We start from the raw sequence: 24,005 nt of genomic DNA on the forward strand, positions 1-24,005 counted from the left end.
GTGCTTACAAATAGTTACTATCTAAATGACAGGAACTAAGCTAACCTCAATAAACCATTTGTATGAATTGTGCGCAGGAAACAAGCTAATGGCACACTGAATGAGGGTATCCATTTAAAGCTAAGCTTTTGCTGGAAGCAACTCGGAGCACTGTAACAAAGAAAATAACACATTATCATACATTGAGTTCATTTCTGATGAATCTTTCAATTCCTTACAGTAAAAATAACATATTTTAGAGGTTTGCTCAGAGCTGTTACTTCAGCTCTGAACGCAGTCTCAAACCTACTAGACCTCTTCCTGGAGAACAGGAAAGAACAGTTACCAGGTAATTAATGTTATCTTGGCATTACTTGCAGATAATGCATGTGTGACAGCAAAGTAAAGGGAAGTAACAAGTCTAGGTTACTCTCAGCTTCAAGAATTAACCAGATTGCTTCAGGATTTTATACATATATATATGTATATAAAAGAACTTCATAGAAATAAAAAAGGTCTGACTGGTATCTATTACAATAATTAACTGCTGTTAACACTTTAGCAGGCACATTTAGTGAAAGAGTAAGTACATTTCATTCTGATTTATGTTTGAGGAAAAAATAATTACTACAAGTGTTTTTTAACTAGAGGATTCTCTTTTACATAGATAGTGCATGCAGGACTTGTGGAAACTTATCATGCTTTGCCGCCATCTAATGAAATCACAGTCTGGGGGTCAGCAACTAAAGTATGAGATTATATGCCTGGCTATACACCCTAAATCCCATGACTGATGTTTGGGGTCAAGGGATGAAAGAAAAGGAGATATGTCAGGTATAGAATGACTGCTAGTTTAGTTCTTAGCTTGAAAATAGGGAAAATAAAGCACATGTATGGGCACTGAAAAGTGGTAGGAAAATCCTTAATTAAGGGAGTGATTTTGGATAAATGAATGTGATGTTTATTGCGGGCTCAGTTTGGCTAACAGGAGAAGTGCTAGCCTAAGGACAGAAAGTCAGCCATACTTGAAGTAACATCTATTTTAGTCTAAGTGCTCTTTAAAAATTCCTTTGTTGTTGCAGTTTTGGGAATCTGATGAATTTTAATTGGCTTGATTCACATGAAAATCTGATACTCGCTCAGGAACAGGTCACAAGCTCATTGGTGGTAAGGGAATACATGGCTGTGCAGTCCAGTGCAAATGCTTTGTCACAGGAGCATGAACTTGGCAAGGCCAAAACACTCTTCTTATGCAGTGAAGCCACAAGTGAGTTATGTGTCCTGAAAGAGTCCCATGAAGACCATTACAACAAGCCCCTGGCCACATATTCTTGATTCCCTACATATTATGCAGAGAGAGTATTTTAGATAAATTTATTGAGTGTCTCACAGCTTTTATTGGTATTGTTTTTCATATTTCTCAACTTCTGAGCCAAGCTCCTGCAGAATCATAAGGTTGAATGTTTATGCCTCAGGGGAAGAGGAAAATTATAACTAAAAAAGTATTGAAACCATTAGGAATGGTCATTAGGAATAACGTTTCTGTGGAGTATATTATTGGATGATCTTTAAGTCATATATTACATGGGGATAAGAAGAGCTGTAGTCCACTGGATAATGATAATTACCAGGTTTTGGGTGGTACTCTGTTGTTTTTATCCCTCCATAGGTCACCAGGAAGCTAAATTTGTGTCTCTTGTCTGTTTTGAGTTACAGGCAATACATCTGGGGAAAGAACTTTTATTGCTTTCACCTATTTTTTATTTTGCTTCCTTCCATCATTTGTTTTATTTCCTCTTTTTTTCCTTTCCTCATGCTTTCTGCTGCCTATTCCTCCCTGCATATTGTTTTAGCTTGTAGAAGGGTCATAATTAACAGGTGAATCTTGTCTGAATAGAAGAAAGGGAAAACATATTACATGATTTTTCACTGTAATTAACTAATTGCCTGCTGGATTTCTTTCAAGACATGTAACTTGTGTTTGCAGAAGGGGTGTTAGTGAATAGTGAGCAGGCAAGAGGATAAAAAAGCATGTGAAATACATGTGTCACTGCTGTGCAGAATGTTGTATGTGTTTGGTCAGGGTATTTCCTCTATCTCTGCATTTCTCTGTTTAGATAGGGGTGTGTCTGTTAATATATTTCAATCACACCTCTCTGACAAAGAGAGATCTATCACCAGAGGTTTAACTATTGCATTGTCTAGAAAAGGAATTGAAAAAGAGTAAAAGAAACTTTCCTTATATTGCTTCTTTCTCTTTATATCAGTATTGCAATCCTCATTTCCTAACATTTTCATATAACATTTGATATATAACAAACTATTCATGAAAACTCTAATAGAGGTAGAATTATTGTAACACTGTCAGAAGGTACAGCCACCTCATGTACTTTTCCCGGAGCAAAACATAGGCTGAGAGTTCTGTGAAAATGTCAAGTGTTTAATGTAATGCTGGCATAGTAATCAGTATTGTTAAAGCTTAAATAATGGAACAGTAATAGTTTCACAGGTGGTAAATTGCTGTAAGGAGAATGTCCCCTGCTCTGAACACCCTTCACAGAGCTGAGCTGGCAGACTTCAGGCATTCAGACCCACTTGGTATTTGTGGAGTTAACTAAGTTAAGCTTACTCCCAGTTAGCCTCTTCCACCAGGAATGCAAGTTGTGTTTACCTATATAAGGAAACCTGTTAGACTTAAATGAGCTCAGCCGGGCTGAGGGCTGCCTGCGAGAGGAACGAGAGGAGAGATCCCACACCCCAGCAAGCAGGCGGGGAGAGTGGGGCTGGACAGAGCGCAGCGCAGAGCCGATCCGATCGGAGCCCGCCCGGGAAGGGCTGTGTGTGCGCGCCCCCATTCCTTCTTCAGCTTCAGGAAAAGAGAAGACAAACTGACTGGGGGGAAAATGGAGAAGCAGGTATGTCAGGCGGTTCCCCGCAGCTGGAGGGTGTCAGTGGCAGAGCGCGGAGAGGCGCGGGGTGAGGCGACTTGTTGGAACTGCTGTTCCCTTCTAAAAATGGCTTGCTTGTTTTATAAGGGCTGCAAAGCAACAGCGTGCTTCTTGCGTACAGCAGCATCTGTGTGAACAACTGCCTTAACTTCTCTGACATTCCATGTGCTTCTAATGGGGATACACCTTCGTTTTACTGGAGAGGTTCTCAAACTTTCTTACATCTGATGGAACACAGATGTGAGCTGAGACTGGAAATAAGGCTGAGATGCTTTGGTTAGCTGGCTGAAGCTCTGTGAATGCATAGTGTTATGATCCTAGCGTGTCCAGAAAAAGAAGTCCTCGACTTTATTTTTTATCTTAAAATGTACATCTTGTAAAAGGTGTGCCCGTTTAGCATTCCCAGTTTTTTTGTGTACTTTATTTTGACGTGTATGAATGCAGCTTGTCAGCATAGCTGGAATGTGTTTGCTGGAATACAAGTTCCTCCAGCAATAAGGGTTTCTCAGTGAGTTAAAAAAATAAGCTGCAAGTACTCTTCTAGGAAATGTAAGCAGAACTTGTTCTTCTACAATTGCCCTAGTTCAAAACAAGGATGTGTGTTTCTTAAGATGTATTTGCATATTCTGATAACCTTTACAACAGGCTCACAGAGACAGAAAGAGATTGTTCCTTGGAGAAAATGAAGTTGAAAACTTCCTTTAAACAGCTTTCTAGTTGGAAGAGTACTGCTGTGCAGCTCTTCAGGAGAGCAACTGTTAAGTATCAGCATGATAATTGTGGAAGTTCATGCAAGTTTTATGCAGTTATGGCATAAGAGATAGGAATGGAAAGAAGTTTTCAGGTGATTTCTCTAAGTACCTCCTAAGAAAAAACCCCAAGTGCAGAGAGCTAGTCAGAAACAGGTGGAGTTCATTTGCAAAATGATTATGTTTCAGCAACTGAGACATATGATTTTTTTTCACTCATTTTCATGGTTGCTTATATGTATGTCTGTATATGGATGTGAAAGCAGTAGTTATGGGAGATGTAACTACATCTTTCCTAGGAGTTGAAGTCAGAAACTAAAATAAATTCCGATGCCCAAGGACTTAGAAGCTAAACCAAAAAAGATTATTTAAAACCCTCTTCCTTCTAAATATTCCTGATTTTCATGAATTAATGTCCATTTGACATTAGTAATATGGTATTATCTGTTTAAAATTCATTCAGAACAAGGAACTGTCAGAATTAAAATTCACTTGCGTTGATACAGATTCTCATTCATTTATGTGCAAGACTTTTCAAAACTCCTCACTTGGGATATTTAGTGAATTACTGATGGGAATGGCACAGAATAGCCATATTAGCTTCATTAAAGAATTTCATATGTGCATCAGTGTTGCAAAGTAGGTAGCCAGTTCCTAAAAACTGTTTCAGTGCTGAAGATTCATTGTCATGAAACATCTTAGGTCTTGGTAGAAGTCACCACAGCAAAGAATGCAGGGCTAGTGAACCACGACCATAAATTTCACATATCTTGCTGCTTCTCATTCTGGTGGTTTTGTGAATAACCTTTATTATTGCAAATTGAGTGTGAACACAGAGGAAGAAACTTTTAGCAGGGGTGTTAGTAATCAAAGCATGAATTTAAAGGGCAGGAGAAGACTTCAGGGAAACATGCTTTTAAATCACCTTTTCTCAAGTCTCTCTAGTAAATTCCACTGCCTAGCTGTGCCACTTAGTGCCTAGATATGCTAGTCATTAACGGTCTTTTGATTTCCCAATGCAAAGCAAGATAGGTTGTTCAAAGCCATACAGTATATTCTGGTTGAGAAGAGCTTACTCTGCTCTAGGATCTGAGCAGCTATCTGTGTGGCCATGCTAGTGCAGGGCTGGTCCTGGCTGCAACTTGTCCCTAGGCGAACTTTGTGGTTGTGACTCTTTCAGGAAGACAAGGAGTGTTGTGGGGCCGCATCCCTTGGGCCTGCAGCATCATGGTGGGACCTGCCTAAAATCAGTGTCTTCTCTGAGGTTTTGTTTTGGGTTTTTTGGTTGTTTTTTTTTTTTTTTACCTCTACTTGGTGCGGCATCTGTTGTAGTGTGTGAATTTCCATTGGCCTGAATACACAAAAAAGGCAAATTCTTTTCAGACCAGGATATATGGCTGGGCAATATATCTCAGGGAAATATATCCTTTTTTACAGTGAGAAATGAATTGCAAAGGAGATGAAGCAATTTAAAGTGTGGGGTTGACCTTGTCTGTTATCTCAAAGCCTGAGAAAATCCAGTAGCTGTGGCTGGGTTATACAGTGACCTTTCTCCTGCCTCATCTGCAAACCAGCCTCTTGCCCTAGACACTGGTCTCCCATCCATGTTAATAGGTGACATGTTTCATTCACTAATTAAAGAAAAAGGAATATTAATTCTGACCCTGTTTAAAGAATATTTTTTTTATTCATTCAAGGATTTCTTTATATCAGTTACAATGACACAGGTGTGCTCAAGGTGCAGAAATTATATTGTGTTGGATTGTATTTTGGAGATGAATGTGCTGAACTCGGGCAAAGGCTCCAAGCGCAGCAGGTCTGTGTATACAACTATGGTACCAGCTTTGGTTGTGTAACTGATACAAGTGAAACAGAAATACCTCAATCTGAGAGTCTTGGTTACTTGAAAAGAAATTCTTTTTCCTCCCTGTTGTATTACTCATGGGTTAATTCATAAGAACTATTGCTCATTCGTCACTTTTAAATTGGAGAGCGCTTGACGCATTTTGCATATAGTATCATGATTTATATTTTTTTGTTTAGAAATGAAAGAACATAATAAATGTCTTAAGTGTTTTTCACATTTACTGATCTGCTCATCCTATGAAGTAGTATGGTTTTGGTTTTTGTATTTTTGGGTTTGTTTTTTTTTTTTTTTCCTTGACTTACAACCATGACCTCTTACTTTCATTTTCTGTTTTGTGTATAATTTGAAGCTGAGTGCTCTTACACATTTGTAAGAGGCAGTTGGGCACATCGTGGGTTTTTTTTTTCTGCTATCTTTTCATTTATTCAATAAAAAAAGGACTAGGCTTTCAAAGGTGTAACTGGAGAGCTTGAAATAATAAAAGAACATGCTGTACTAGTTGCATGCTCCCTTTAGGGTTTTGTTAAAGGCTTTACCATTCCATTACGCTATCATTTTGTAGTGTAAGCATTTTATATGGCATGTGTGATTTCATTGCCCTTAAGTGACCTTGGTAAATTCCTTATTTCCCCTGAAGCACATGCCTAATTGAAAATTGCCATCTGCAGTTGCAGAGCTCTAAGCAAGAATTCTAAAAATAATGCAAGAGGGAGATGGGTGTCCAGAGAATGGGGGCAAGAGCCCCCCTTCTTCTGTAGCATTCACTATATTGCATGGGATTATATCTTTGCTTTGAAGAGGAATGATAAGGAGTTGTAGGAAGGGCATCCTAATCTGTCTAGTGAGTTCATCTGACTAAAGCTACTATCCTGAGATTGTGAGATCCACAAAGTGTGTTGCTTAATTATTTCTTTATTCTTTTTATATTTTTTTAACTTGTGTGTCAGTCTTCTTCCGCCCTTGGGTAAATGTCTGGAGTTCAAAGTTAAAAATAACATTCCAAATCTGAGTTGTGCTTTTAAGTCCAGCTGCTGTCTTCATACCATAGCGCTTTGCTCTGCTGTGCCACTGGGTTTGAGGATATAGTTATGATGATCTCAGTCTGTAATGACCTAAAAATGAGACATTGTGTCCCCTGCTAGAAGCCATTGGTGTAGCATTGCATTACAGCTCCTGTGAGTGTATGTGCTTCAGAGTCATGTAAATGAAGGAGGCAAAAAGCTGGACAGTGTTAAGCTGAGGAATGGCTTAAGAAGACACTCTCTCAGATGAGAGGACACTAAACTGTGCCCTGGATTGGGAAAAGAAGTCTGTGACATCTGTATATTTATTCACCAGTGTGTAATGTAATTATTTAGGACTGGAGCAATGCAAGTATTTTAATTAAAAAGGGTTGAGAAACGTAAAGCATGAAAAGCCTGTGATGAAGATGTGAAATTTTTTATCTTGCCTTCTTGTATGTTTATTCAGTCTGAAAAGTTCAGAAAACTACTAAGTTGAAAATTAACCCCTCCAAATTCTCTGGTCCTGTGTTATCTCCCAAGTAGTCTTATTTATGGAAGCTTATCCTTTGAATTTGTTTCTGTGTTAATTCCAAGTCACATTTCAAAATTATTTATCAGAGTTAGACTTTTGGAATACACACTACTTCGAGACTCATGCAGGAGGTATGTAAAATACGCAACATGTGTTAAGATCTGAGTTTACCAGCTGCTTAGACTATATGTCACTGCTGTTTTGGTGTGTGTTTTCTTTCATTAAGATATCAATATTAAATCTATTTTTGATGGTATAGCAAGTAAGGGAATGCATAAACACTTATTGACGAAATGTGTGATTCCACGCTTTAATTTTTTCATGTTAAATGCATTATGTTCAGCAAGATGTTTAAGAACATACTTGAGGCTGAAAGCATCATAAGCAGGTGCTTATTTCCCAGTGTATTTATATCTGGTATTGTAACGCATATTCCACTTCATACATATCTAAATTGTTGAATTTTTTTAGTAAAAAGTTACTGTTCTCATGTGATTGTGTGCACAGAGGCTTGGGCAACTGGTATTTGCATTTAGATCAGTTGCATTATCAGGATTTCCATTGAACAAACAAGCATCTTCCTTTTACAGGATTTTTATAGTTTTACTCAGTGGTGGTTTTGATATTGGTCCTTTAGATGTCAGATCTAGGGAGATGGCATAAAAAGGCAGTTGTTTTTGTTAGATATAGTTATGCAAACTTCAACTTCATTTAGGGTTCGATGCCATTCCCATTCAGTGGTGTGAACAAAACACCATTTTTGACACCTTATGCATAGTTCCAGTCATTATAACGGGCTGAGAGCACTCCTGTTGGTAATGCACTGGGTTACAGAGCGCTTGGAGTATCAGCTTGGAAGTGTCACAGCTTGCCCACTGTGCTCCTCCAGTGATGCCTGTGCTCTGGCTGCTGAGTTTCTAACAGTTTAGTTTGTAGCTGCCTAGCCTGGAAAATTCAATATAAAACCTCAGATCAGGCCTCCTGAGGTTGACTTCTTTTTTTTTTTTTTTTTTTTTTTTGGGGGGGGGTGTGCACATTTAATTTCACTAGGTAGGAAAAAACAGTAGCATTCCTGCTATATTAATTCTGTAAAATGAGCTGTTGCTTTGCTACATCTTTGATATCTTTGTCTCATTCATAAGAAATTCCACCCCATCCTAGCTGAGGAGTTTAGGCATTAGCAGTTAATTACGAATTCTTACCTTAAGTATGGCAATGTACCCCAGGGTGGTTTGGGATATCATATTGGTTGTGGGTTCAAAGTTATGCAGCTGTGCTTAACACTCCAGTGGGCAATTCTGGCTATGTTACGTTTTGTCTTTGATACATTGCCATACCACCACCATTAGCACAATGCTTAGACTGCAAACATCTGTTTGCTTTTATTGCACATGTGTTGTTTAAGATGTTCTGTTTTTACATGATGTAAATCACTGGACTCAGGCAGCATGTATGATTAATTTACCAAATAAACCTTAACTTTTGTCAGTAAAATATATGTCCTATGGGATGACATATATGACATATACAAAAGAGAAAACTGACAAGTAATGGACTCACTATTTATTTCATATTTTAGTGGGGTTTTTTAATGGTTTGAAGGGAGTCATGTAAATTTTGGTACAGAAGAGAAGATTGCAGTGAAACTGGCATGTACCCATATATCGAACAATGATGGGAACAGAGAAATATATTTGATGTTGGAAAACAAAATGATGAAACCTCTGTCCTTCATTCTAGAATCTCACCATATTCATGGCATGAAATAGAACAGAATATTTAAGAAAAAACAGATGCATTTTGATATCGCTGTATATAGTCTACAGTGCTCTTTTGAATTGAAAGGTTACTTAAATTTTGAAATAAGTTTAGCTGTTGAGCTCTGTAACTTTTCAGCAATACCCCATAGGTACATTGGTGTTTTGGAGATGTAACATCTTGGTTCTAATGTGTACCATTGCACATTGCTGGAATGAACAACAGGATTGTTTTGGTTTAGATTAATGAAAATGAATGCAGTGAAATGACTTACAGTTGTTAGGTTAACCCTCCAAAATTAAAATGCAAGCTAACATGCCTCCAAGGTTTTAGTTCTTATGTTTCTCTTCCATGAAGAGTTCATTTTGAACATTTTGTCTATGTCACATGAGAACTAAAGAAATAAAACATGAGAAGAAATGAAAAATTACAGGCAAGCAGAACCATCAGCTGAACAAGCCTTTATTCACCCAAAGACACTTTAAAGTTTTAGGTATTCAGAACTGCTGTAATATAATAAAAATTAAAATAAAAAGTTTTCTGTAGAAAGGTCTTACTAAACTGAACGGTATGATTGATGGGGTCAATATAATCTGCTAAGTTTCCAGTACATCACCTAGGCTGAGGGTAATAGAACTAAATTTGAAAGTTTTTCGACTAGCTGGCAAGCTGGTCTGAAATCAGGAAGGTAGAAAGGAACCAGAAGAAGCAGAAGTTGCTACAGTTGGAGAAGAAAATGTAATTTACCTATAGAAAATGGGGGATAATTCAGTCAGCAGGAGTGTCTGTGGGCTAGCACAAATACGACAAAATGTTGAAATGAAAGCCATTCTAGGAGTCATTACTGAAGGTACTCTTCATGAGAGAATGAGAATATTTTGCCCTGTTTCACTAAGGTAAACTCTCAGCTTGAATATTTTTATTCAGTTTTATGCATAAGATTTTAAGAAATATGCAAACTGGAAAAAAGCTAACAGAAAACAAACAAGAAAAACTGTAACACGAAAATATTACACAGGAGGAACTGAGTATGTTTTTACCAAAAATGTCGATTCCTGGCATGTCTTGTACAAGGACTCTTATGAGCTAACTATTCTGTCTAGAGGACCAAGGAGGAGCTGATTTCTCCCTGCTGCCCACTGCTGCCTTCATGTGAGAGCGATAGGTGAACATGCCAGAACTAGGCATAGCTGCCACAACTGGGCAACTCATAGTTTTTACTATCCAAGTGCTACTTACATGAACTCAGCCTGGTAAATTACTGTCTAGAAAAGAGAATAAACTGTGCTGTAATACACAGGCATAGTTATAAATATGACAGCAATTAATTTTTCCTCATCTCTGCTGAGAGTGGAACAAAAAGCAATTTGCAGCATTAGTGGGGTTTTTTGGACTTCAGGAAGAATCCTACAGCTACAGTGGCATTTAGGCACTGGAATGAGTTACTCAAAGAAAATGTCAGATCTGTGAGCAAGGAAATGGCCTCACATGGACCTCCTCAGACCTATAAATCTGTGATTGCTCCCTACGACTTTAGTTTTGTCCCCAGCATAGAATCCAGATATGTTTCCCAGTTTCACACCCCAGTATGTCTCATGGTCATGTCCCAGTGCTGTAGTAGTGCCTAAAAGCTGGGCCTGCATTTCCTCTTTACTTTATGCCTCCAGTTCCCATACTTTGACCAGGTGCTAGCAGATCAGGAGGGTGAGACTCTCTGGTGCTTCACAGGTAGCCCTTATCTTCAGAGAAGAACAGGCAGCTTCAGACTGGTATTATGCCTACAGTATAGAAGGCAGTGGGTGCCTGCTGCTGCCCTGTTTGCTCATTCTAATATTACAGACTCATTGCTTTGGGATTTAGGAACTTTGAATTGGCTACTTTACTTTTAGCTTCTATCCAGTTATTAGTCTCAAGAGTTACTGCAAAGATCCCATTTTAACATTAGCATTTAGTAACAACAAATGCAGAGATTACATGAATGAATGCAAAACCTAATAAAATCATGCCAAAGGTAAGTGGTGATAGTTAAATATGTGAAACCATTGTCACTTACTCTACAAAATGCATAGCTTTTCCTCTTACTGTATAGATTATATGATGCAGTCACAAAAAACAGAATTGCACCATCTCTGCAGATAAAAAGCAACCAAGAAAAATGTAACTACTGCAAATAACTTGCTTGTGTTGGTGCTGGAGAGAAGACTCTTTCCCAAGCACTGTATTTAAGTAGACGGTAAATGGGAGAGCTGCATGACAAAGCTCTCCTTGGAGAGCAAATTAGAGTGTTTGGTTTGTTGTGTAAAATGTGTTGCTGATGTGCCGTGGGCAAGAAATCAGTACATCTCCCATGTTTATGTAGTAGCACTGAGTCATTGATTACTGTTGATCAATGATGTACCACCATAGTGCTATCTCCATTAAGCTCACTATGAGAATACAAGGCACAGCAGTCAACCAGTTAGGTCCCAAATTAAAGTCAATGATCTGAGAGAAGCCGAATGTAAGATGGAAAGAAAACAGGGAACTGGAAGCGAGATTAATTTCTTGTAATTGATACTTCCCCTAACATTCTAATGACTCGGCATTTCTGAGGTCAGTTGTTTGTGAGTTTGGGTAAACTGAATTCCTAAATGGTTGTTGACTTAATTGTTGGTGTCTAGGTAATAAAATGGCTAACATTGAACTGCTGACCTTCCTAAAATTAGTTCATATGATTAATTTTAAAAAGATAGGTGAATATTTTTATTAGCAGAAAAGAATTTTTAACTATTACACATACGCACTTGAACGAGTCCACCTTTTCGCTCGTCTGTGAATATTTTGCTCTAATGGGGATGGTGTAAAGGGATTGCAGCAGGGATATTTGTTAGCAGAACAAATCGCTTTATACCACACTGTTCAAAGTTATCTCTTGGCAGCAGAGGCTGAATGTGCTCCTCTCCTTCTTACTGCAGTTAGGGGGCTGTTATTTAGTCTGTTTTTCAGACCAGTGTTTAGCTTAGGTGGCAAGATGGCCACAGTGAATTTCCTAGCTGTTTGGGTAAGACCATGTGATTGATGACTGTGGACTTGCAAAAGGGATGCCATAAAGTATTTCTCCTCCTTGCTCTTGGAAAACTATGGTCTTCCGCAGTGGTTTCTGAGTTAACATGATCCTTATTCTGAAGAGAGGAACATTGTCTCAGACAACCAGTATGTAACTGTTGGAAAACTGTTTTGTGATGGCAGTCTTTACTACAACTTTCAATTACTGTCTTTTGGGAAAGAAGCATATTACATTTTGTCTATACATATCCATAGGCTATTATAAAATATAAATATTTATTATATTTAAAATATATAATATTTTTATTATAATAAAAAGAAGTATCACTCTCATTTCTGAGGTGTAGAATTTCTGCATCTAAAAGTATTTTGCAAAAATTAAATTGAACCAGGCTGCTAAACTTGGGTCAGTGTTGGGACTGGTGCTGTTTAATATGTCTGTTGATGACATAGACAGTGTGACTGAGTGCACCCTCGGGAAGTGTGCTGATGACACCAAGCTGTTTGGTGCAGTCAGCAAGCTGGAGGGAAGGGATGACATCCAGAGGGACCTGGACAGGCTGGAAAGGTGTGCCAATGCCAATCTCATGAAGTTCAGCAAGCCCAAGTGCAAAGTCCTGCATGTTGGTTGGAGAGATTGCAAGCACAAATACAGGCTGGCTGGAGAATGGGTTGAGAGCAGCCCTGAGGATAAAGACTTAGGGGGTGCAGCATGATGAGGAGCTCAACATGACCTGGCAGCCTGTGGTTGCAACCCAGAAAGCCGCCTGTATGCTGGGCTTAACTAAAAAGTGCGACTAACAGGTTAAGGGAGGTGATTCTACCCCTCTACTCTGCTCTTGTGAGACATCACCTGGAGTACTGCATTGAGGTCTGGTGCCTCCAGAATAAGAAGACCATAAACCTGTTAGACCAAATCCAGAGTAGGGCGACAAAGATGATCAGAGGGCTGGAGCACCTCTCCTATGGAGACAGGCTGAGAGAGTTGGGGTTGTTCAGCCTGGAGAAGAGAAGGCTCAGGGGACACCTTAGAGCAGCCTTCCAGTACCTAAAGGAGACCTACAAGAAGAGAGGACTTTTTTACAAGTGACTGGAGAAGAGATAATGGCTTTAAACTGAAAAAGGGTGGATTTAGATTAGATATTTGGAAGAAGATCATTACTATGAGGATGATGAGACACTGGAACAGGTTTCCCAGAGAACTTGTGCATGACCCATCTTTGGAAGAATTCACAACCAAGTTGGTTGGGCCTTTGAGCAAACTGGCTTAGTGGAAGGTGTCCCTGTCAGTGGTAAGGGAGTTAGAACTATAGGATCATTAAGCTCCCTTCCAACTCAAGCCATTCTATGATACTGAAATATTTGGTAATTGTAGGCAAGTGTATAGCCATTTGTCTATTCAGAAACAACTTTTAATATTTTGCCTAGAAGAAAATCATAATTAAAATGCTTGGACAAGCTAAATACAAAGCTAAAACTTGTTTGGAAGAAGACTTTTTTTCTGAGCAAGCTTCTGTGATTCTCTTAGATGAGGACCACATGAGTGTTAAAATCTAATGAAGCATGACAATCCTTTGTCCAGTAATGTGTAAGTATGGTACCAATATTCTACTAAAAGGAACTTTCTAAAGAGTTGGGTATCAGCATTTTCCCCTATTGAACTCATTAAACACTAGATTGAGGAAAGTGTGTTTATGAACTAAGTTTTGGCCAACTTCTAGTTATATGCAGCATGATATTAAGCTTTTACTGCTGTGCTTTCGTAATCAGAACAAGACCTATAACACCCCCTACAAGGGATTATGGACTGCCTTCCTCTGAAGTCATCCCTTTCTGCTTCAGGAGGTATTCTTCACCATATATGTTGCTCTAAAATCAAGGTGCAAACTAATAAACTGAAGCAATAGAATCAAGACTTCCTTTTTCAACATGATGTTTTTCAGTGCATTGATTAGCTGCCTCATTCAAAATGGTGGCTACAAAGAATGCAGCTGTCTGAAAAGATTTCAAAGGCATGAAAAAAAGGAATTGTTTCCAGTGTTTCATCCCAGTGTGTATAACAAAAGATGTTAAATGAGTATTACAGAAGCACTCAAAACTGCACTAATCAATAAACAGAAGTTAATATATGGTGTGTTACAATTTTTGGAAGAGACCTGTATCCAGTTGTAAATTTCTCTGATTTATGAGCAGTATCTATGTGGAATGGTCTTCCACAGGAAGTGGTGAAGCACTGTGTACTAAGCCCTTGTACATTGGCAAATGAATTGCATAAAGCGTTTGAAAGCTCTTCAGAAAGCAGATCTGAGAAGAGTGGTTTGTGAGAGACTGATCTGAGATCAGACTCCACTGTCCATTGTCTCAAAGATTGGTCTGAGAAGCTGAGACAGAAATCCACCTATCTTTTGTCTCAGAGATGGGTGGGAAGAGTTAAGACTCCAATATCCATTGCCTGGGAGAAGGGTGTGAGGAGCTGAACTGGGACTCCACCATCCATTGCCTGAGGGATGACTGGGGAAGAGGATCGGTGTGAGCTATTATCCCAAGAATTGCTGCAGACAAGTGTGTGTCAAAGAGCTGGCTGCAAGACCAGGGAAACTGGTCCACCAGGAATGTGTAATGCATGACATGAAGAGCAGAGGTACGCCCTCCAGCTCTTCACAAAAGGGGAAAAGGTAGTCACCAAGAGACACACCGCCAGGTGAGCCATTGCCATGAGGATTATTCCAGAAGGACACCTCCGTGAGGACACTCTCGCCAATGAGACATCACCATGAGGGCAACTCCACGAGACACACTCCACAGCGTGCCTTCAAGGGGACTCCAGAAGGATGCTTCCACAAGGACACCCACTGCTGATGGACTCTTGCGGGACACTCTGCTCTGATACTATGAAACTACAAACCCTGAAGAACTGCCACCACCAGCGACAATGACAACTGATCCCTGGGGCACCGCTGTGTCCATGGTGGTGACTCTCTCTCTCTCTTTCTCTGCACCCCGAATTCTTGCTTCATTATAAAGTAATTTCTTCCTGTGCCTCCTTTCTTTGCAGTAATTTCTGAAAAATCCAGTCTGTTGGAAGTACTGCTTGTTGAAGCAGGCAAATGTGGTCCTGTAAAGGAAATGGTTGTGTTTCTGCAGCAACTGCTCTGTGAGTGAAGTTGAATGGACCCTGTTTTATGTCAGACTGGTGCAACTCACAGCTTCTTATACCACGCTGTATGTTTCTAGAGAAAGTTCAAATGGCTTTTAACGTGGCGGGACGTAAGCATGTGAGCTACTGGCTTCATTTTTACAATGAACCACTCAAATGCAATTGGCTTAATAACAGGGCACCAGTGTTTCTCATGAGGCATCTCTTTTGAAGAGGGTGGCTATCCTGATTAATTCATAGCTTCATCAACCTGTCTCCTTGTCCAGGGCCCTGAGTATTTATCCCCACTCTTACTAATGTGCTTCTTGCTCAGGCTTTGATTTCCCCTTTCTCAGAAACCTGACAGAAACTTGGTCACTTTTTACTGAAAATGCATTCGTTTAGTAAATTTGAGTTCTGGCTAAGCAAGGCTTGAAGCCTTAAGGAACAAGGATCCTTTAATCTGATAGGTTTACTTGTTGGTTTTCAACAGTGTGCATGCATGGACACCCTGAGAAAACCAGTACGTCACCACTGTAATGGAGTGCTATAGCCTACAGTAAACAAGTTACACAAGTTACCTGTGAAGAATTCATCTCACTGGCCAGTTCTAAAGCATTAAAGGACTTGCTTTATCTTGGAATTAAGTGGTGCAAAGAAATTGCACATCTCCCACACAAAGTTGAAGCCTTTAAAGTGTTAATGAAATCTTAAAAGGCTTGCATATAGTCTGAAAAAGCACTGAAGCATTATTTCTGTAGGAAACAAGGGAAATGGAAATAGAAGGAATAGGATTTATTGTAGATATTACTTGCTATTTTAGGTCATGTGGACTAGAACAGGGATCTAAGGCCCTGAACCTGCAGACACTTAAACCCTTGCTTAACTTTACCACATAGTGTAGTCCCATGTAAGTCAGTCATCTGCTCATTGCGATGAAACTAAACACATAAGAAAGTATACTTAGGGCTGGAACCTCATATTTGATTCTCAACACATCAGACAATGAGTGAAGGGTTTTGTAAAATGGTTTAAAGACCATACTGGTATTTTTTTAATCTTAATTTTGAAAAGATGGCAAGGAGCCTATACCCTTTAAACTGAAAATATCAGTAATACCTCCCTGTAAGTATAGCAGTGAGTGAAGTGTCACTGCAAGGCTGCAGCAAAAAATGGACTATGACATATTTTACAGGTGCTACCTTTTTCTTTCACTCTTACCACAGTTCTTTTCAGATTGGCCCCAAAAATGTTTTGACGTTCAAACCTATTCCTCTCCCTTTACCTATTGCAGCTCGCTAACCAGTATTTTCATGCAAGATTTGAAGTGGAATGTTGTAAAGTTGTATGCTTTTAGTCTGTTAAACTCTGGACTCTGTCCAGCAGACCGTTTTTACATGGCCTGGATCCTTTTCAGACAAACAGGATCTGTACTAGGGTGCAAAATTTTAGACAACTGATGCATTCTTTAAAATAACTGCAAGTTGGCTCACTGCCTCTTCTAGGAGTCTGTTAAACTGCCCCACTGCTGCCTAGGAATATATTTGTCCAGACAGGAATTATGAGTGCCAACACAATAACAAATGTAAAGGTAAGCTTTCTTTCCTCTGGCACTCTGAGATTTTCTTTGCAACTTGTTAGCCGTCTAACAACTAAGAAAGATGGGTAAGGGTGCTTAACACTTCTGGACGTACACATCTCTGATCTCAGGGAATAAATATTTTATTATTTATAAAAGGCAAATGTGTCACAAGAGCTTTCTTTACTCTTTAGTTGAAGAACAACTTCTCAAATCTGTGATGTCATTCCCAGCAGAAATTTGTTCCTTGATACGCTGCAAAGTACTTCAAGCCTCTCCCAGAAATGTTCTGCTGTGGGTAGCAATTCCTCTGAGGCCATCTGGGAAAAAGTCTACTTCACCTTCTTGCAAGGACTTATTAGTTGATTTATCTCCTTGCTCCTTCACATTTCTGCCCTGTATTTTTTTAAGCCCTGAACTTTGGGATCTTCATTATCCTCTCCAGATGGGATCACCTCTAACTCCTCCTATTAAGTGTTCCTTACCATTTCCTAACAGGAAATTCTTTCCTGTTATGGTGGTGAGACACTAGAATCAGTTGCCCAGGGAGGTTGTGAGTGCTCTATCCCTGGCAGTGTTCAAGGCCAGGTTGGATGAAGCCTTGTGTGGGATGGTTTAGTGTGAGGTGTCCCTGCCCATGGCAGGGGGGTTGGAACTAGATGATCTTGAGGTCCTTTCCAACCCTAACTATTCTATGATTCTACCATAGCTGTGGTGGTAGCAGACAAAATTTTTTATCTAGCTCTACTTTTGGATTTAGCTAGGAGATATTTCATTAAATGTGAAAAGTATCAGTCCTGGTGGTAGGATGAGAAAAAGAAGGGTGGACATGTTAATATTTTTCTCAAAGGTAAATCGCTAGGTCTCCTTTAATTGCTGGTGAGAAGGGGGATGTTTCATAGGGAAGGGTCTTCTATAGAGGAGAATGATGAGTGACATTCATTTTTCCCCTCACCTGTTAACAAGGAAACATGGTTCCAGATTATCTCCTATTAACATGTATTTGCATAGAAATATTTGGCAGAAGTCTTGCAAATATATCTGCTTCTCCATGAAGGAACAGTTTGGCTTACACTCCTTAATCCTCCTTGCTAGACAGGCATCCTAGAGGCGCTAGAGACTGAGTGAATGTCCTCTATGTGTATTCAGCAATGCTGAATACGAGTAACTATGGCTAGGAAGTCTGTCGCATTTAAACTCAAGCAAGTTTTTAATTCCAATCTTGCCTCAAGTGAACTGTGTGAACACACGTAGATTTTTGTCCTGAGGTTGGCAGAGAAAAGTTTGGAGTGCTTGGTACTGTTAATGCCACAAGTACACTGCCTATTAGTGCCGTGAATAGGCTGTGGCAGTTACAAAGTCACAAAATTACGTCCCAAATGTGCAGGCATATGTTTTATCAAGTTTTCTCACAACTAAGAAAAGTTGCCTTGTATTAAACCCTCTGAGGTCCTTGTGATGTGCATTATAGCTCTAGGAAGATATGTGAGTTCAGGTTGCCTTTAAAACCTTGGGCAAATGGTGTAACCAAGCTGAAGTTCTGCAGAGGTGGTTGAGTGCTTTAGTCCTGACTTCACAGAGAAAACTACAGCCCACTGCTAAAAAAACTAAAAAATGCAATAGCCCAGCTGCTTGCCAGTGTTTGCAATGCCTTAGGACACATTCTTCTCTATTCCTTTGCTTCTGAATGTAACCTGGGTTTGATCACAGTAATTATAGCTTTGTACTGGGCCTGGTGAGGGTAGAGCAGATTTTTTTTCATAGCTTATATGGTGCTGTGTTTTAGAATTTTGACTGAAATAGAACTGGTTGCACACTAATACTCTAGTTTTTGCTAAACGGTGTTTGTACAGCATCAAGATCTTTTCTGTTTCTTACTCTGCTTCCCCAGTGAATAGGTTGCGAGTAGGGAGACACAACTGGGCAGATGACCTGTGCTAACCAAAGAGCTATTCCACACGATATAACATCATGCTCAGCAATAAAAGGGAAAACAGTGAACTGGTCTGCCCATGGAAGGCAGTGAGTGCTCTTGCACTACTTGTTTAATTTTCTTTCCTTGTCTTCCACTTCTCATTGTGCACATGTGAATATGCAGGTCTGTGTGTGCATCAGTGAAAAAGAAGGAAACCAACTGCCAAAGTAGAGCACAACTGAACAATTTTTTAATATTAGCAGCTCTTTTCCATTACTATTTCCAACAAAGGGGAAAATGCCTGTAGAGGCTTATTTTAAATAGTGAAAATGATACTCTTATTTATTGAACTAACTTTGGACTCCTCAAAGTCCAAAGCTGGCTCATACCCTACTGGCTCAAAAGTGGGCCATTTTCCATGTATTTATTTCCACATTTTCCCTCCTTCCAAGTGTTATCTATTATTTCTGAAAATTAGATACATCTTGGTTATGTCTGTATTCTTTCAGTGAGATCAGTTTAGGAGGGCTAAATGTAATGGGTTTTAATGGCTGAGAACTAGATAAGCACATTAGGGAGGAATATTTCTTGCTGGGTAGGCGTTTTGGGGTTTAACCTTTTTGCAATGGTGGAACCAGAAGAAAGACAAGGAGAATCTGAAAGCTGCTTTTTTTTTTTTTTTTTTTGTAATATTACTGTCTTTTGAGCACTCTTTCCAAGCACTGTCAAATCGATGGTATCTTTTAAAGCCTGAAAACCAAATTTGACAATTCTCTTCATAGGTTATATAGTTACAGAGGAAAAATATGCTTTGAATTATGTTTGAATAAGATCTTAGAATAATTAAATAGGGGTGTGACTTGGCCCTCAGCTCTACTGAGTATAAAGAGAAGCCCTGCGTGTGCAATGAAATGCAGTATTTGACTCTTCAGAGATTCTGCTTAATGAAGGAAACAAATCAAATTTCTGCCTTTTTTTTTTTTGGTTTGTTTTTTTTTTTTTCCAAGCTCTGTATAATAATCATTGCTGGCTGTGAAGATGACTATGAAAAAAATTAAATAGGACTGAATCAATATGCAAAGCCTTTATTAATCAACTTTATTATTAAAGTAGCTCCCCCCACCCCCTAACTGTAGAAAGTGCTGAGTTTAATTTTAATATTAAAAAGAGAAACATAATAAATTGTGAAAAGGAATGCCTGGCAAAAAGTAAAATCAGTATATCTTTCTTTAATTATTTTTTTTTTTTTTATTGAGAATTGCTCGCCATATTAAGCAAGCAAAATGCAGGAATGTTTCTTGCAGTGTTTCAGCAGGAAATATGTAGCTTTAGTTGCACAAAATGACAGCGCTTAGGACCGTAAGCATATTGAATTTCTCCATTAATAGAAAGGAGATGGTGGTACAGTAGTTTTCCCCCAGGCACTGAGTTTCACAGGTGCTGTAATCATGGTGGGCTACAATGATAGTGCTGTGAATGTAAAAATAACAGTTTGCAATTAGATGCATTTTTGTGTGAAATGTGATAAATCAAGGGGTGGAATTTGTCAGGTATGAACTCCCTAACAGCAAGAATGTCTAGATAAAATACGAAAACCTCACGGACGAAATTACTATTTCCTCATGTTTTCAGTCAGTTGGCAAAAGAAATATTAAAACACAGTTCCTAGAAGGATGCCTTTTGGTTTCTTTTTGCATTCATTAGGAAGTGTTTGTTAAGTAGGCATGTTTTTGGCAATATCCATACCTTTAATTGCATAGTTTCTAAAAACTGACAGTTTTTCATGGGGAATGGCACAATACTGGTGCTGCCTGTCATTTACTCCCTGATTTGGGGGGGTAGTTCATAGCTAATTAAGGAAGATCTTGCAAAGAATTTTGCACACCCATCACTCTTGGTCAGTGAGAAGTTATCCTTCCTTTAAGAGAGGATGCTGGTGTTACCTGCAGCATAATAGCTAGGTATCACCAAATATCCTTTGATAATGTTGAGAAATGTGCCATTGACAAGCATGTAACTGAGAAACTATAATTCTGCAGTGATAAAGTTACCTTACCTATGATGTAATACTGGAAATTACAACTTTCCTGGGAATTGAGCTTTCTCTGTGAATTTAAATATTGCAGGTTTTGGGTTGTTTGCTGAAGGGAGAGGTGTCTGGTTTAAAATACAGAAGTAAAATTCACTCCTGTGCCCACACTGATGGTGCCAGCCCTGACATTATCCCTTAGCTTTGGGGCTCAAGTGTACCTGTCTTCTCCAAAGTATGACCCTTCTCCAAAGGGTCAAAGTATGAACTGTGTAAGCATCAAACCTGTTGGAGCCTATCTGCTTAGTGCTTTTGGGCTGGTTGAAATCTTTTGCAACGGGACTCCTCCTCAGCTTCCTATATGGAATTTACTCAGTGGGATGTCAGCTGAACATGACCATGGGGTAATAAGAGAATCTGTAAATGCAGATGAGGCACACTGATTAGCTGCAGCATTATGTTCTGCAGCATTAACATTCTTTAGAGATTGCCACATTTTCATCACTTTATGGGCTATAAAAACATCTTTTTTTTTTTCCTTGTTTTTTCTCTTTCTTCCCCCCCCCTCCCCCCCCCCCCCCAAACTTGGCTCCCGCTGAAATGTGAACAATTAAACTGCTATAGAAATTCTTCCTATCAAAACATCAGACAGGGCCTCTCTCTTTCTTTTTCTCTTTGTGGAAGTGTGTGAGTCATCCACCCACACAGCACTAATTTTTCTTATCCTGGTGAGTGCTCTGTGGATTCAGGGTTAAAATATAGGCTACATTCAAAGCTTGGGGTTATGTTTTCTGTTCCTTGCGGCCCACCAAGGGAGCCTGGGCCACGGAGGACATTATGATGCAGCTCCCCAGAGGCTGCATCATAATGGATTGGGGAAGCAGAGTTCCAGTCCAGGTCTCACTAAATACAGTGAGATCCAGGATCTGTAAGGTGTGGGACCAGCCCTATAGTTTGTCTTGTAGGTAAGTTCAGAGGAGTGAGACCCAAGGACAAGCAGTTTGCTTCCCCAGGTGATAGTCCGAAAGACCTATCTGTAGAAGTGGTTGACCTCAGGCCAAGGTTTACTACCCTGTAAATTCCTGTTGTCTGAAAGTGGTTTGGTTCACTGGAATGCAATAAAAATGCTAGTGCTTGAACATAAAATGCAGGTGAAGAAACGTGGTTAATGTGTGAAGTGTTAACCAGAGTCGGGCAACAGATGGCTCTGGTGGGTGCAGGAGTCTCCTGCCTCTGCAATGGAAATCAGTTTTCATTCAGTGTGGCTCTGAGTGACAGCCAGGACACAGAAGGAAAACAAACAGTAACTATTATCTTCCTGCTGAAGCAGCTCCAAAGTGAATATAAATGCTGATTGTTTAGAGAGCATCAAATAAGCTGGGAAGTATTTAGAGCAGGTGCGGAAGAGGTAATGAATGAGAACTTTATAGTCTTGTATATTTAAAACAGTTTGGCTTTTTGATGTTGTGTTTACTGGGAAGAGTATTGAGTTGATAGTTAGAGCCTGTGATTCATTTATGAACAGTTTTTAGTTTAATAAACACACTGCAAACATCAAGAGGGAAGGCCTAAATGAGGGGATCTTTAATGCTGGAGGATGTTTTATTTATGATTGCAGTAATATCGAAAGAACATTTGAAATTATGGATGGAAGTTTATGGACTTTCTTGTTAACATCTAATTTATTAATGTATAGTTATGCGACCTTTCATATACTTAACTCCCTAGTGGTGTCTAAAGGCATTGCTGAGAATGAGGCTTTCTTGTATTAGTCACTTTGTACAGATGTGGTTCCTGGGAACTTGAAAAGCCATTTCAGATGAAGGGTAAGAGAAAAGGAAACATTAACTATCATAACTTTGCAGAGGGGAATATAAGAAACAGAGGAGCAAGGGATGGAGATTTTACAAAGAAACACACTGCTTCTACCGAAAGAAAATTTAATTCACTTTTTATGAAGGAATTCTGCAGATGAAACAATAAACTGAACCTTGTTCTCCCATTAGTAATTGAGGATAAATGTAGCTTTTTCTCTAATCGTGGCAAAGTCTTTTATGTCCCTTCCTAATATAGGTAACAGCATGAATTTATCTTTTTGTTTAACAGCTCTTGCCCTTTGTTCTTCTAAGATTTAGCTGCTAGTACTCTGCACTTTCACACTCTCCATGCTTTGTTATCTCACTGAAATCTGAAGCAATTTATAATTGGTTTCTTAGCTTTGGTTCATGTTCTGGAAAGGCAGCTTTACTATTCAGGGCTAAAGGTGGTAAAAGGAAACGCTTTGGGTGTTAATTCAGGGTGCATCCCCGGTTTACTGAATAGCCCAAGGAAAACTACTTGGTCCTTCTAGCTGGCTTAGTTATTAAACTGGTAAATAGAAATGTCTCTTCACTGATCACTAGATCCTCTATCCAAGACAGCTATCCTTTTGGTAAATATATTACTATGTTAAAACTAAGTGTAAGTGATAGAAGTGAAGCAATTCTATAAGCAATGAGCTTCTGAGCTGCCATGGCATTTACAGCATGCCTACATTACAGAGGAAGACACTGATACTGGGGATTGCTCTGCACTCCTGGGGTGATGCAAAGCAGAGGGGTGGTTGTGTCTTCAAGGAGGCATACAGCACAGGAGTGCAAGGAGGGCACTGTGGTGCAAGGTAATGCTGATGAAGAGGCACCTTCAGGTGCTTCCTCCCTGTCCTATACAACTGTGCATCATGGCTGGGCTGTACCAAGGAAAGGTCTGGCAGAGATGCTGTATGATACATCCTATTTCATATATCTCTGTCACGGTTATATTGCGAAAGCCCCTCTGACAGGTCCAGCCAATCTGCCCAGAGCAACTAGAAGATGGTATCATTCCCTGTGGGAGAGAGGTGGAGATGGGACAAGGAAGCCAGTGCTGAGAGGCTTGAGGTCGCTTTATCTTTTTGCTCTCATCCATCCATTGACCATTTCCCTGTAAAATCCCATCAAGATCCTGTCTAATCCAAATTACTGAGAAGGAAGACTTCAGTACTGGGAAGGATTTAGAAGAAAATAAATCAACTGCTGATACCAGCAATGAAGTAAATGTTGCCAGTGATTTCATCCCACGTCTCAGTGAGGAAATAAGAATAATAATCCTTTGTAGAGACAGTGAGTTACCTGAGAGCCCCTGTGTTGGCCAAGTGGGAAGGATGATGCAGTGATGAGTCTTAGGGTGAACAGAAGCTGAAGCCACAGAGACTTGTTAAATTACTTAAACATCACCTTACGTATAACACAAGCAGGTGTGCACAAAGACACATGGTAACATACCATTCTTTGCTATGGTTGAACATATGCCCTCATTAATGTAAAAAAGACAGAGTTCTGTTTCAGTCAAGCACAATATAGCTTGCTGTTAAGTTCACAGTTACACTGAACATGTATTTGTACATTTGGTTTTAGTTTATCTCAAACTGTCTTGCCATTTGTTTT

At 39.4% G+C, this 24,005-nt stretch overlaps 1 protein-coding gene across 1 annotated transcript in view; it reads left to right on the forward strand.

The window, feature by feature from the left end:
• Window positions 1-2,699: 2,699 nt before the first annotated feature.
• Window positions 2,700-24,005, forward strand: part of MID1 (midline 1) — a 247,560-nt gene continuing 226,254 nt past the window's right edge. Inside the window, exon 1 of the mRNA XM_065677459.1 lies at window positions 2,700-2,894. The gene's annotated coding sequence lies outside the window, so the exon portion shown is untranslated. The remainder of the gene's footprint in view (window positions 2,895-24,005) is intronic.

This window comes from Lathamus discolor, chromosome 4, assembly GCF_037157495.1.
Source record: "Lathamus discolor isolate bLatDis1 chromosome 4, bLatDis1.hap1, whole genome shotgun sequence".
Taxonomy (NCBI): Eukaryota; Metazoa; Chordata; class Aves; order Psittaciformes; family Psittacidae; genus Lathamus; species Lathamus discolor.